The sequence below is a fragment of the Helianthus annuus genome, chromosome 2 (assembly GCF_002127325.2).
Source record: "Helianthus annuus cultivar XRQ/B chromosome 2, HanXRQr2.0-SUNRISE, whole genome shotgun sequence".
Taxonomy (NCBI): domain Eukaryota; kingdom Viridiplantae; phylum Streptophyta; class Magnoliopsida; order Asterales; family Asteraceae; genus Helianthus; species Helianthus annuus.
In genome coordinates this window covers 150,957,612-150,971,948 of record NC_035434.2, presented here as the reverse complement: position 1 = coordinate 150,971,948, position 14,337 = coordinate 150,957,612, and the positions used below count along the sequence as shown (strand labels likewise).

Sequence of the window (14,337 nt, the reverse complement as noted above, 5' to 3'; positions counted from 1 at the left end):
AAATTGTTAATGTTTCTGCATATCTGTTTCTGTTTCTGCATATTTGTTTCTGTTTCTGCATATCTGTTTGCAACATATCATTAAATCTGCTTCTGATAACCATATTGTTTCTGTTTCTACTTCTGTTAACAATATGTTTCTGCATATCTGTTTGCAACATATCGTTAAATCTGCTTCTGTTAACCATATTGTTTCTGTTTCAGCATATCTGTTTGCAACATATCGTTAAATCTGCTTCTGTTAACCATATTGTTTCTTTATATTGTTTCATTTCTGTTTTGGTAGGATGTCTTCTTACAAAGAATCAAATGAGAATCCGGCTGCTCATGTTGATCTGACTGATGGAGAGGACGACCCGAATCCAATAATTGATGAATCGGGTGACACCGATGTACCTGATACAGCGACCGGAGGTGCTTGTTCAAAAAAGAGAAAAAATTCTTCCGATGTGCATGTACATTTTGTAGATGTTCAGAATTTGTTTTTGTTGAACGAAGCCTTATTATTCAATCGAGCGAAAACGATCCGCTCGCTTTTTTTAGGATTTGATAAAAACCGAGCGAAACCGAGCCGATCGATTCGAAACCGAGCCGATCGATTCAAATTCAATCCGAGCATGAGCATCACTTTTGCGATCGGTTTTACAAATTTGATCCGCTCGGATCGGATCGGTTGTAATTCAATCCGAGCATGAGCATACCCTCGATCGGATCGGATCGGATCGTGAACACCCCTATCTCAAATTTCATTCCTAGAATAGGTTTGGTCAATCTCCAATTAATTGTTGGATCGTAGCTCGGATATACAACATCACGCTCCATATTTTCAACACCATCACTCTTATAATCATTTTCATTTGCACTCCAATCTTTAGCGGAACTGGCCTCATCATCTTTTTCAATACGGTCATTCTTTTCGATATCACTGTCATAACAAAGTAGACTAAAATAACGGTCCTTTTCGATTTGATCATCTTCATATTGTAATGTTGTTTGAGACCCACCTTTCGTACTATTTATTGTTGAATATAAATAGCAAAAAAATACAAATTAGTAAATCAACAGTGATCACCAAACATCACATCAAAACCAAGCTGTTGAATATTATTGTCACTTAACCGACATTCCGAACTATGACTAGCTAGGCATATTTGATCAAAACAATATATTATTACTGTGAACAATCTATTATTGCTGATAAATAAAACCCATCATTTTCTTCATTAAATGCTTTCATACGACCAAGTTAAAATGCCATAACCAATTTCTTTGATCTTTAAGTGAATCAATTCTGTGAACAATCTATTATTTGATCAAAACAATATATTATTGCTATGAACAATCTATTATTGTTGTGAACAATATACTTTGATCTTTAAGTGAATCAATTCTTTCAACATGTATCCATGACCATCGATAAATAAAACCCATCATTTTCTTCATTAAATGCTTTCATATGACCAAGTTAAAATGTCATAACCAATTTCTTCATTAAATGCTATCATTACACTTGCAAGTCTGTATATATATTCTACTCGTTATATATTATGTGATAATCTGTATATATATTATTCTACGTTAGGCATATTTGATCGAAACAATATATTCTTGCTGTGAACAATATATTATTGCTATGAAACAAAACGAAAGAAGCTATGAAACAAAAACGAATCGATACAGGTCGTCTCCGGGTCTTCGTCGAAACAATATATATCATTGCTATGAAACAAAAATGAAAGAAGCAATCGTACCTGACGAATCGCGAATCTGATCATCAAAGGTTGAAGGTCGGTCGTCGTCGTTGATGTTGTTCATGTCGTCTAGGGTTTTAGGAGGAATGAACCAGTCGTAGCTTTTAATGTGTTTTTATTTTATAATTCCACCTTATATAAATAATATCCACATAAGCATTAAAAAGAAACTAAAAAATAGAAGAAAAATATGATAACCTGACGACCTGGTAATTAGAACTCAAAATTAAAGTTTAGTGACTTAGAGAGACAAAAAAAGTTTGGATGACTTAATTGAGACACTTGACAAACTTAGTTACATTTTAGTGGCATTTCTCTTAATCATTTTGTTTGAATCTTATTTCCTACATATACAAAAAGAAGTTAGGGGAACAGTGGCACTTCCCTATTAGATCAACCGTTTTGTTATTTTATATTCGTTTTAAAATTACAGTTTCGTCCTTAATTTAAAATAAAATTATGTTTTTGCCCCCACTTCAAAATAAAATTATGTTTTTGTCCCTCGCTCAAAATTATGATTTTGCCCTCGATTCAAAATTATGATTTTATCCCCATATTACAATTACAATTTTGGCCCAGTTCAAAATAAATTTTTGCTTTTGCCCCAAATTAAAAATGACGATTTTGCATTTTCACCCCGTTTCTTAAATTATGATTTCGCCTTCAGTTTCAAATTATGTTTTTGTCCGGTTCAAAATAAAAGTATGCTTTTGTCCCCCAACTCAAAATTACGATTTTGTCGCGGTTCAAATTAAAAATATAGTGTTGTCTCCTGCTTAAAATTACGATTTTGTCCTTAGTGCAAAGTTATATTACGATTTTGTCTCTGGTTCAAATTTCTAGTATTGCCATCACTTTAACTTTTGGCAAATTACGATTTTACCCAACTCAACAAATACAACTTTGCCCTCAATTCAAATTACAGTATTGCTATCGTTTTAGTTTTTTTAGCAAAACTATAAGAGTGTTTTTTTAATTGGTTGACTGGATTTATTTATTTTTCCATGTGGAGGAGTTGTCTAACACTCGCTCATTAATCCTGACAAACTATAGTTTTGCCCTGAGCTCAGAACTACGGTCTTATCATCGTTTTAATTTTTTTTCCTAACAAAACTATAATAGTGTTTTTTAATTGACTGAAAATTATTTGGCCATCGCCCCGCAACACGGACGGGGCATCAACTAGTTGGTGTAAAATTTACGTTTATGTTCTAACTAGCTTATAACCCCGTGTATTACACGGGTTAAATGACGAAAAAATATAAATTATAAACTTGTATATAACCTTATTAATGAAATGACTTACTTAGATAAAATAGTAAACAAAAGAATATGTATATTTTCGCTATTCAAAATAATTTTCTAAGTTTTCACTTCTCTTTTGAGATATTACAATCCATTTTATTATGTCTTAAAAAGAAGTAACACTAAAAAATAAAAAAATAATGATCATAAAATTGTAAGTATTCTTAAAAATAATTATAAGTTATGAGGTTATGGTATATGAATTGTAATTAAATTCTACTATGTATATTAATGATATAATAAATACTTTGATATAAATACTATTTTGAGATATATGGATCATGAGACAAGATACGAATATCATCATTATATAGAAAATATTACATATTAAAAAAATCCTATTAAAAATAAAGTATACGTTTAAAAAGTAGGACTAAAGTTTTTTAAACTATAAATTTGAGCGTCTACAACAACATTTTTAATTAGTAGTTGACATTTAAATATTCAAATTAAAATTTTTATAATATTATATAATGTCTTTAGTTGCGTAATATGATTGAAATTAAGTTTAATATTTAAAACTCAATGTTATTAGGAAGCTGGACCATTTTTTAAGATGAAAACATATTGATAGTAACATAAATTTAAAATTGGAAGAAAATATTGAACACGTGTATTACACGACTTAAGTAAATATAATGTTTTATACTTAATAGCAAAAATTGATAGTAACATAAATTTAAAATTGGAAGAAAACATTGAACACGTGTATTACACGGCTTAAGTAAATATAATGTTATATACTTAATAGCAAAAAAAATGTCTTTTAAAAACCATTTAATGTTCGCTTTAAAGATAATTTGGTACTTTATTTAGATAATCCGCTTGTAATTTTAGTCTTCTAAGTTATATACTATAAGTACTTGTACATGTGATTTGATACTTTATTAATAATTATTGTTTATATCCAAATATTATAATTTATCTTAACAAATATATATGGTTAGGGTAAAATGAAAATTTTGACAAGTTGTGAGAACTTGGCCTTACAAAAGGTTTTTTGAATTTTTTTACAGGGGGTGTGAATGAGCGGTTAGAGACTCAGGACGTTAAACTTTTTGATTTTGGATTCAAGTGGTTAAAACCACTAAAACATAAGGACTCAAAAAGTAATTTACTATTAATTAAACTTGAAATTATACGTTTGATCTCTAACTATATTAAATAATATTATACTTATTATATTATTGATACATTTATATTTGTTATAGATAATTATTAATTAAATTTGAATTTATACGTTTATCTCTAACTATTAAATAATATTATACTTATTATATTATTTGATACATTTATATTTGTTATAGATAATTATTAATTAAATTTGAATTTATACGTTTATCTCTAACTATATTAATTAATATGTAATACTATTATTAAAAGGGAGGAGGCACCAGAGATTGACACGTGTACAAAAAGATTTTTGTTTATTAGTATAGGAAGATTATTTATGTATAAATGACGTTTTAATTATTTATGTATTACTAAAACACGCTTATCATTATTATAATAATAATATTAAAAATGTTGATAACTGAAGCCTTATTATTATTTATTTATATTAATAAACAAACAAATTCAAACAGATTAAATGATAATTATCGCAGAACGAGTATTATATATATCAAGTATTTGAGTTCAAAAAATCAAAATGAATAACATCTAGAGAGAAGTTACAACATCACCTTCTTCTCCGGTCGTGAATATTGTTACATACCATAACATCACCATGGATGCTAATGACGACAACAAGAAGACGCCACCGCCATTGCTAATATCGGTAACCAAAGAACGCGCAAGATAAACGACAACAGTGGCCATGGTGGTGGTGTCGTCTTTGTTAACATCTTTGGGCGATGTTGTGGTGTGTAACAGGAATCATGGCGGTAGAAGAAGCTGATGTTGAGACTTCTCTCCTAGATGTTGTGATGGTCATGAGATTCTAAATATTGGCTACACATAAATCGAAAATTACAACACGTGCTTTGGGTTTGTGGTGGATCGCTTTTGAAGATACAACAAATCAACTTGTAGTATAGCACAACAGATCATTAATCGTTCAATATGAATTCAAATTGTAAAGTTCATATTGCAAAATTGGTAATCATAAAGTCCATTATAGAGATTAATTGCGAGTGTTGATAGAAGGTTATGGAATTTATAACAAATGCTTTTGGAATTATCATTATAAAGTTATAATCGTCATTCATTTTTTATTGGCATTTGATTAACATTGTTATTTTTCGTCAAATCCTTGATGTGAATTTTATCCAAGATCATAGTTCTTGACTTCTTAGAATCTCAAATTCATTCTGGAACACAATCAGGGAACTATACACATTTGTTTTTAATGTAATTTGTTTGTAAACTAATTTATTATTTAATAAAAATTAATGTATAAGATGATCAATATATTACAATTCAAATTCAAATGGTCATCTTAGTTATTAATTTGTTTTGTGCATATATGTGAGAGTTAAGGGGTTGTAGTTATTAAAGTCGGAAATAAAGGGGCTAAAGTTGTTCGAGGTCGTGATGACTCTGTTCGTCTAACATGTGTCTTTTTCGTTTTTGTGTTGTATAGGGTTTTTTTTTTGTATCCTCCCTCAATTTCGTGAGAAGATTGTATCGTATTTGACGTTAAGTTTGTTTAGCAGATTTAGTCTAACAAAAAATATTGTTCAACTTAAAAATATAATTTTTGGCATGTTTTATTAGAAATAAGATTTTATATTTTTTTATAATTAGATTACTATTTAAATATAAAAAATACTATAGTTAGATTTTTTTTAATGGGGTAGTGATCCATTTACAAAGATTTTCTTCATCTTTTAACGTTACAGAAAAAACTATTATTTTAAACATCTTTGTATAAATTTACAATGATAATTAGTAGAAAGTTATAGAAAAAACTATTATTTTAAAAACATCTTTGTATAAATTTACAATGATAATCATTAGAGTTTTTCGAGATATACATTGTGTTTTATTATATGCATTTTAATTTAGTTTTTCTTATTAATCTAAAAACAAGTTTAATTAGTGGAGATACCATACATGTAACAAGTCTCTCAAAAGTGAGGTACAAGAAATATAAAAAATATATTAACCAGATACAAAAATAACAATAAATTATATCCAAAACAAGTTTAATTAGTGGAGCTACCATACGTGTGACAAATCTCACAAAAGTGAGGTACAAGAAATATAAAAAAATATATTAATCCGATATAAAAATAATAATAAATTAACTTTGTTTAAAAATGAGTTTTTTTAGAGATTATATAAGGTTTACAGGTGGTATTGTTTATTATAAGTTAGATTGGATTAGATTAGATTAGATTAACAAATATTGTTTGGAATTATTTATTATAAGATAGATTGGATTAGATTAGATTAGATTATATTAACAAACAAATTCAAATAGAATTATGATGATTATCGCTAAATGAGTATTATATATACTTAAGTTTAAGTTTTTGAGTTCAAAAAATCAAAACGATTAACATCCATAGAGAACTCCCATCATCACCTTCTTCCACGGCCGTGAATTTTGATACACACCATAACATCACCGTCAATGCTAACGATGAAGACGCAACCGCCATCGCTAGTATTGTAACTAAAGATTAACGCCAGTAGTGGCCATGGTGGTGGTATCGTCTTTGTTAACATCCGTGTGTGGTGTTGTGGTGTGTAACAAGATTCATGGCTGCAGAAGAAGCTGATGCTGAGAGTTCTTGAATCTCAAATCCGTTTCAGGCAACTATACACATTTGTTTACCATGTTATTTGGTTGTGAAGCAATTCATTATTTTATAAACATAGATGTGTAACATGTTGAAAATATAACAATTCAAATGGTTATCTTAGTTATTAATCTGTTTGTTGCAGATATGTTAATTATCGAGTTAAGGAGTTATAGCTGTTAAAGTATGAAATAAAGAGGCTAAAGTTGTCCGTGGGAAAAAGGCTGGAACTATATTCTGGTTTTGCAGTTGGAAAACCTGAACTCGTCTCGTTCTTCATTCATTCACAATCACATTTAGACGTGATGACTCTCCTCGTCTCTTCTCTAGTCTATGCAACATGTGTCTTTTTCGTTTTCGTGTTGTATAGTTTTTATTTTTTATTAATTTTTTTTTTGTGTCCTCTCTCAGTTGTTTTTTTGATCTAAAGCTTGTTATATATTTGCTATTATCGTATACCTTCATGTGTCTGAAAGTATTAGATTTTTTATTTTCTTCTTTGTGTTTATGGATCGATGATAATCACAATTGATTATCTACAAAGAGTGTGATGATAAATGGATTATTCACTCCAGGGGCGGAACCAGAGGGGGGTCAAGAGGGTCCGTTGACCCTCCGATCATCGGAACTTTTTGAATTTTTATTTATAAATTTTGAGTTTTTAAAGAACAAACTTAGAGATGGACCCCCCTAATTTGAACCGGTATAGAATATAAGCTTATGATGACCCCCTAACTAAATCGTTCTGGTTCCGCCACTGATTCACTCTATGACCTAAATCTTGACATCCTTCACGACAAGCGTTCACCAAAGAGAGCTCCATAAGTGGATAAATCTTGTCAACACGATTCGACTACAAATGCTCAATCTTTGTTACCTCTGTATGGGAATGTGCATCCATGCACCGCGGACATATAAGTATGATCCATGTTCCAATAAATCATCACCAAACGTTGCACCACCGCCTTTTCAAGACAACAATGGGTGTGATTGTTGTACCATTTTCAAACAAAGACAAATATGATGGTCTTAATTTTGACGATAGTTATTAATTCCCGTTTGATGGACACGAACAATTGCATGCCGATGAATCCAGGAACTCCAATGGTTGAAGACTTGAGGGACTACTAGCTAGAGAATCGTCGTTATTAATTTAGGTTATACTTATATACATTAGTACATTACTACATTAGTATTTTTTTTTCTTTTTCATTTTTTGGTTGTTGTTTGGTGTCCTTCAAAACCTTTACCTCTAATCACTACAATGTATTGAATGATTTCAATGTCTTAGTTTTAATCAGATGTCACCATTTTATCATATGCATATTTGGGCAACAAGTGCGAAGGATGAATAGATTTCGATTCATAATTAATGGGCCAAATTTTGGCCCACTCATCTACCCAACACATAAGAGTCAAATTTTTTATTTGGCCTAATATGTAAGCACTCTTGAGTCTTGATCATTCTCATGGTTAGTTCCAAAAAGTCATACCTCTCATATTTGTAGAAATAAAACACTTTCAATTCTAAGAGGCCGAAATCTCCTACGGGTTCATACTCGAATAACCCGAAATTCAAACCAAACCAAACCAAGTTCAAGTAACAAATTTGGGTTATTCGAATTGGGACTTATCGGAACTGAAATTCAACTTTGGTTTTCGAATAGATTTTGAATTTATAAATCTTGAACAGAATAACCCAAATTCGAATGTTATAGAGATATTTTCTTATTTTTTTGTTTGATACACTTTTTTTACCCTTTTAAAATGATCATAGGTAAATTGGTTTATTTGAATAGACCCGATTTCAAACCAATTTAAACTAATCGTATTCAAATTAGTTTTTGTGTATCTTATTGGAGTCGAATTTGAATTCAGTTTATTATTTTTCAAATATGAATAACGCAATTTAAATAACTTAAAACCGATTCTATAAACACCCCTATGCCTTACACACAAGTTAGCTCGATTATGTATTGAAAGAAGGCGAGTTTCTCGTTGTTGCATAGTTGTATACAACAACGAGGAGACCAAACAAATGTAGATCGGATGTAAACGAATCATCCGAGTTTCATGAGGATTCAAAGCATAACGAACAACTGCATTATTAAGCTAAATTCAAGACCAATACACCAAGACAAATATCAATTTTCAAGAACTAATCCACCATTCTTCCAGGCTCAAGTCAATGCAAAGGGAAAATTGCATTGCTATTCTGCCTTAACATACCCATTGATGATGATGCCGAATTCCCAACATCTTTAAATGGAGATCTCACCAAATGACACCCTTTTCGGCTCCCATCACTTAAGATTTCATTATTGTTCGACGGGTTTTCCTTCAACTGCGAAATCAATATCCGTTTCTCCCTTGCAAGTTGTTTCCCGAGTGACAATGGTTGCGAGTCTTTCTTACAACTTACATCATCCACTACTAGAAAATCAAGTCTTTTCTCACGGCGTATTTTGTGGCAAATTTGTGGGAAACAAGTAGTAGCAACAAATTTCCCACGAATTCTTTTGGTGTGAAAAAACTTCGTCGGAAATGGCATAAGCGACAATTTTCCTACAAAATTTCTGGCAATGTTCCCACAAACCGAACTTGTCGGAAGATTTGTGTCAACATTCCCACAAAGTTTGTTATAAACTTTTTCTTTCTATTTAACAACAAATTTGTCACAAAACATATATTTTTAATATATTTTAAATATTTTAATTTGGCGACAAAATTCCTACGGTTTTGAGATAAATGTTGTGACAAAGTTCCCACGCTTCTAACAATCATTATTTAAAGTTTGTAACAAAATTCTCACGGTTTTTAAATTTACTCGGTGACAAAATTCCCACGGTTTTAAAAAATTAAAATAAATTCCTTTAAACTTACCGACAAAATTCCCATTATTTTATAAATCAAATTAATATTATTAAAACAAAAAAAATCAAAACCAAATTCTTTTAAATAAATTGCAGAAAATCCTAAAGATTCCAACAAAAAAACATGTTTACAGTCTTAGAATAAAAAACAAAATGCACGTTTTTGTAACAAAACTAACATGATCTTTAACATACATAAAAAAATTACTTTTTTCCGAATTTATTAAACTTTGCTTCCATGTATTTCTGCCATCGAGCATGTTCGGTCCGCTCTCGTTCACGTTCAACACGTTCTTGTTCCCGCTCTCGTTCACATTCAACCCTTTCTTGTAACCTCTCTTGTTCAAATTGTTCAAAACGGGCTTCAATGTTTTGTCGAGCCTCTCGTTCCTTTCCTAGTTCAGCTTGAACTTTTTGGAGCTAAAGTTTATTAAAACGAATATAATTAGCACACATTAACAAGTAACGGGTCAATCTAGGGTTGAGCAAAATCAACTACCCGACCCGACCCGAAGAAGAACCGACCCGATACCCGATAAGCCATTAAATCAATACCCGATATGATACCCTATAATATAAAATCGGTTCCGGTTCTATTGTGAGTCGGGTATATCGGTATTCGGGTAAAGAACCGACCCGACCATTATGTTATGTAATTATATATTTTAGCGGCTAAAATATGAAGTCTGACAACATGTGAACATGATTATTGAAGCAGCTGCAGCAATTCTAATAACATGTTATTGAATGTCACTTCAGTCTTACCCAAGAATATGAAGCGATCAAAGGTAATCAAAATATTCATCAATAGTTTGCTAAACTTTAGTAGGTGTGCATCACAACTTATGATATCATTACTCAGTAAATAATAAAAAAATGGAAAACAAATTTACTTAGCTGATGTTCACATAATCACATTTATATGAGTTTCTAAGGTAATAGCACTAATCATACCACAACCTCGTGAAGCAGCTGCAGCAATTATGAACAGTATTGAAGATTTATTGAAGTATGGATTTAGTTCTGATATATCTTATACTGTTTGATATATCACGAATTATGTTAACTCATTTTGATGGGCTTTGGCCCAGATTAGTTGTTTTGTACATAATCCATATATTTATCTCGGTTCCACAGGTTTGGCTTCGGTTCTTTGTTGTTCCCTACCCGACCCGATACCCGACGTACTAGATTTACAGGAACCAAACAAATACCCTATATCCTATATTAGGGTCGGTTTCGGGTATTTTTCAGTTCGGTTCTCGGTTCTAATCGGGTCGGACCTATTTATGCTCACCCCTAGGTCAATCCAAAAAAATGACCCAAACAAACATACATTTATATATTAGATAGCACACACTAGTCTGATACATTCATACATATATATACACACAATAATAGCAGTAACATTACCTCATGCGATTGTCGAGTATCTGACACACTAGCTGTGGAAGATTTTGTTCCAGACAACACAAAATGTGGATCAGAAGATCCTACCCCAAACAACTGACGACCCTGACACTCGGGATGCAGACTCTCCCACACTTCCATATCATCGCAATCCGTGTTCCCATATTTATTTTCAAGTTTTTTCATGTAGGAGACCTACAGTTTATCAAAACAAATGGCTTGATATTGTACTAAAAGATGATATAATAATTATAAATAAATGATAAAAGATAACTTACATATGAACGTTTTGAACGATCGGTAACAAACTCTAACTTATCATAGTCATTTGCACTGGTCTCCCCATCATTTAATCTCTTTTTACACTCTTTGGTGGCGTGGGTATGAAGTAATACTTCCGCGAATCCAACCTTTTTACCCTTTATTTTTTCCTACATAAAAAGATGCAATGTAATTTATAAGTTCTAAGTGTTCATGTAGGTTTCTAAAAGTAATAATATGATTAGCTTACCAAGTTGCGACGGTGTTCGTCAAACCCTTTGGACCCGTCTGTATGACGACATAAGTCATTCTTCTAGTTTTCTCTCCCTGCTTTGGACTTCTTTCCCAATCTTTAGTGTTCCAAGACTATAGAGGTAAAACATATATATATATATATATAATTAATACATAAAAATAATTAAGACAAAAAATGTAAATTATTAAAACCCTTACCATACACATACGTTCCCATTTCCTACGAGGCACTCCATTGGGCGGATATTTGCATTGTATCTTAAAATTGTATCCGTCATCGGGAATATCTTCCCTCGCCTTTAAAGCTTTCTTTTTAGAACTTTTCCTCGTATCGCTCATTATGCCTCTAAATCGACCCTTGAGCACACAAATAAACGAATGACGTATGCTCTGGTGTGCTTTTGGATCCCACCTATACATAGTCTACAAAAACAAAAATAAAAATGCAATAAATAATACATATAATCATAACATATACAAATAAATAATTGATAAATTACCCCGAAGCGGTCAAACATGCGCGTCTTTACGTTTTGGGGGATCGTTTTAAACGTGACCCAATCTCCATCAAGACATTGTTCAAGTATTTCCTTTACACGTCTATGTACCTTTGAGTCTACAAACCTAAAATATTGAAAAGAAATTTGAGAATCAGTATAGTATACATGCTAAAACATGCAAAACAGATCATAGTTTACCCGCATGAATCTAAGTAAATATAGTATACAATATGAGGCTCCCTAGTAGACCTTAAAATTAATGCACAATTTGTCCAAAGCTGGCTGTTTTGATGCAAAATCTGTCCAAAGCTGACAGCTTTGACATTCAGTTTTGCGAACCGTTTTGGGGGCTCAAATGGTATTCAAAAGTTACGAAACTTTTTGGGTGAATAATCCGCTCAAAGTACTACATTTTAGGCTAAAACCCGCTCAAAAAGATTTCGAAATGACCAAGATATGGCCTCTTAAAGTCGGTTTTAAATTCTGCAGCATTGTTTCAGAACATTGTGTCCTCTTTTGCCTTGATCTTTCAATAGACTTCATGGATTTTAGTGAAAACGACACACACCAAACATAAGTCATTCAGTTATACTTTTTGAATGGTTTGATTGTTTTTATTTACTTGTTAATTTTGAGACTTAATTGACAATAGGTTCTGACAAGAACCGTTTATACCCAGGGGTGGCAAAATGGGTGGGTTGGGTTGGGTTGGTTGTTGGGTCAAGATGGGTTTGGGCCAGGATGGGTAAATTGAAAGAAAAGTTAGAATGGGTTTGGGTCAGGATGGGTTTGGATCAGGATGGGTTCAAGTAAGGAAGAGTTAAAAAAATGCTAAAAAAATATACATATATATAAAAAATAAATAAAAATTAAAAAATTGAACAAAATAAAAAAATATTTTGTTAGTGAACACTAGCAAAACAAATACGAAATATTACAAAATTATTTCTTAAAAAAGCCATTTGACTCAAAATTGGTGCTCTGTGGTGATTTAAGTGTCTCAAATTGGAGTGTGTGTTTATTCAATGCAATGCAATGCTAATGCTAGATGAACATCTCTTCTTCGAGTCATTTTAAACCACAAATCTTGGTTTTCAAGGTGGGGACCGAGCAGTTGGTGAGGTCACTGGTGCACTCATGGAGCTATTCTGGATGTGAAAATGAGGAGCTTTGGAAGCAAGGGATGAAGATGAGAGATTCTTGAGCCAAGGAATGACAGAATCAGGATACGGATTGACTCCAAATGGCGACAAGGTCGGGCTCGCGATTAAAGAGGAGGGATGGCTCTGGTTACATGAAGTCATGAAGCGTGGAGGCTTGGTTGGTAAGACGAGCCTGGGCTCGCTGACACCGAACCCTAAACCATCAGTGTTTTCTTCTCAGACGATTTGCAGCCCTGATGATCTGATCCACATTTGGTTCAAACACCAAAAATCAATCACATATTTAATATCCCATAAGCATCAATAGTCAAATAAAAACACATAGTGATGGCTGCAGAAACATAATATTTCTGTAAAGCACAACCAGCAACACATCTATCATCATTACTATGAAGGGTCACAAGTTCACAACTTTAGACCGATTATATGAAAGTCAGACCAAATTGGATCCCATAGAAAATCTTCCAAAAAAACAACTTTTATGATGAAAGGAACGATCATGGAAACAAAATCAATAGGCATAATTGAAGTTTCTATGATTTATTCCCGTTTGATGGACACGAACAATTGCATGCCGATGAATCCAGGAACTCCAATGGTTGAAGACTTGAGGGACTACTAGCTAGAGAATCGTCGTTATTAATTTAGGTTATACTTATATACATTAGTACATTACTACATTAGTATTTTTTTTTCTTTTTCATTTTTTGGTTGTTGTTTGGTGTCCTTCAAAACCTTTACCTCTAATCACTACAATGTATTGAATGATTTCAATGTCTTAGTTTTAATCAGATGTCACCATTTTATCATATGCATATTTGGGCAACAAGTGCGAAGGATGAATAGATTTCGATTCATAATTAATGGGCCAAATTTTGGCCCACTCATCTACCCAACACATAAGAGTCAAATTTTTTATTTGGCCTAATATGTAAGCACTCTTGAGTCTTGATCATTCTCATGGTTAGTTCCAAAAAGTCATACCTCTCATATTTGTAGAAATAAAACACTTTCAATTCTAAGAGGCCGAAATCTCCTACGGGTTCATACTCGAATAACCCGAAATTCAAA

The 14,337-nt window shown here is 32.0% G+C and overlaps 1 long non-coding RNA gene across 1 annotated transcript; it reads right to left on the bottom strand.

The window, feature by feature from the left end:
• Positions 1-9,740: 9,740 nt before the first annotated feature.
• LOC110924225 lies at positions 9,741-13,668 on the bottom strand. The gene is made up of 6 exons (XR_004882135.1): positions 12,104-13,668; positions 11,802-12,026; positions 11,599-11,714; positions 11,366-11,518; positions 11,091-11,282; positions 9,741-10,097 (listed from the first exon to the last, which is right to left on the bottom strand). It is a non-coding gene; the product is annotated as an uncharacterized LOC110924225 (long non-coding RNA).
• Between the last annotated feature and the right edge of the window lie 669 nt (positions 13,669-14,337).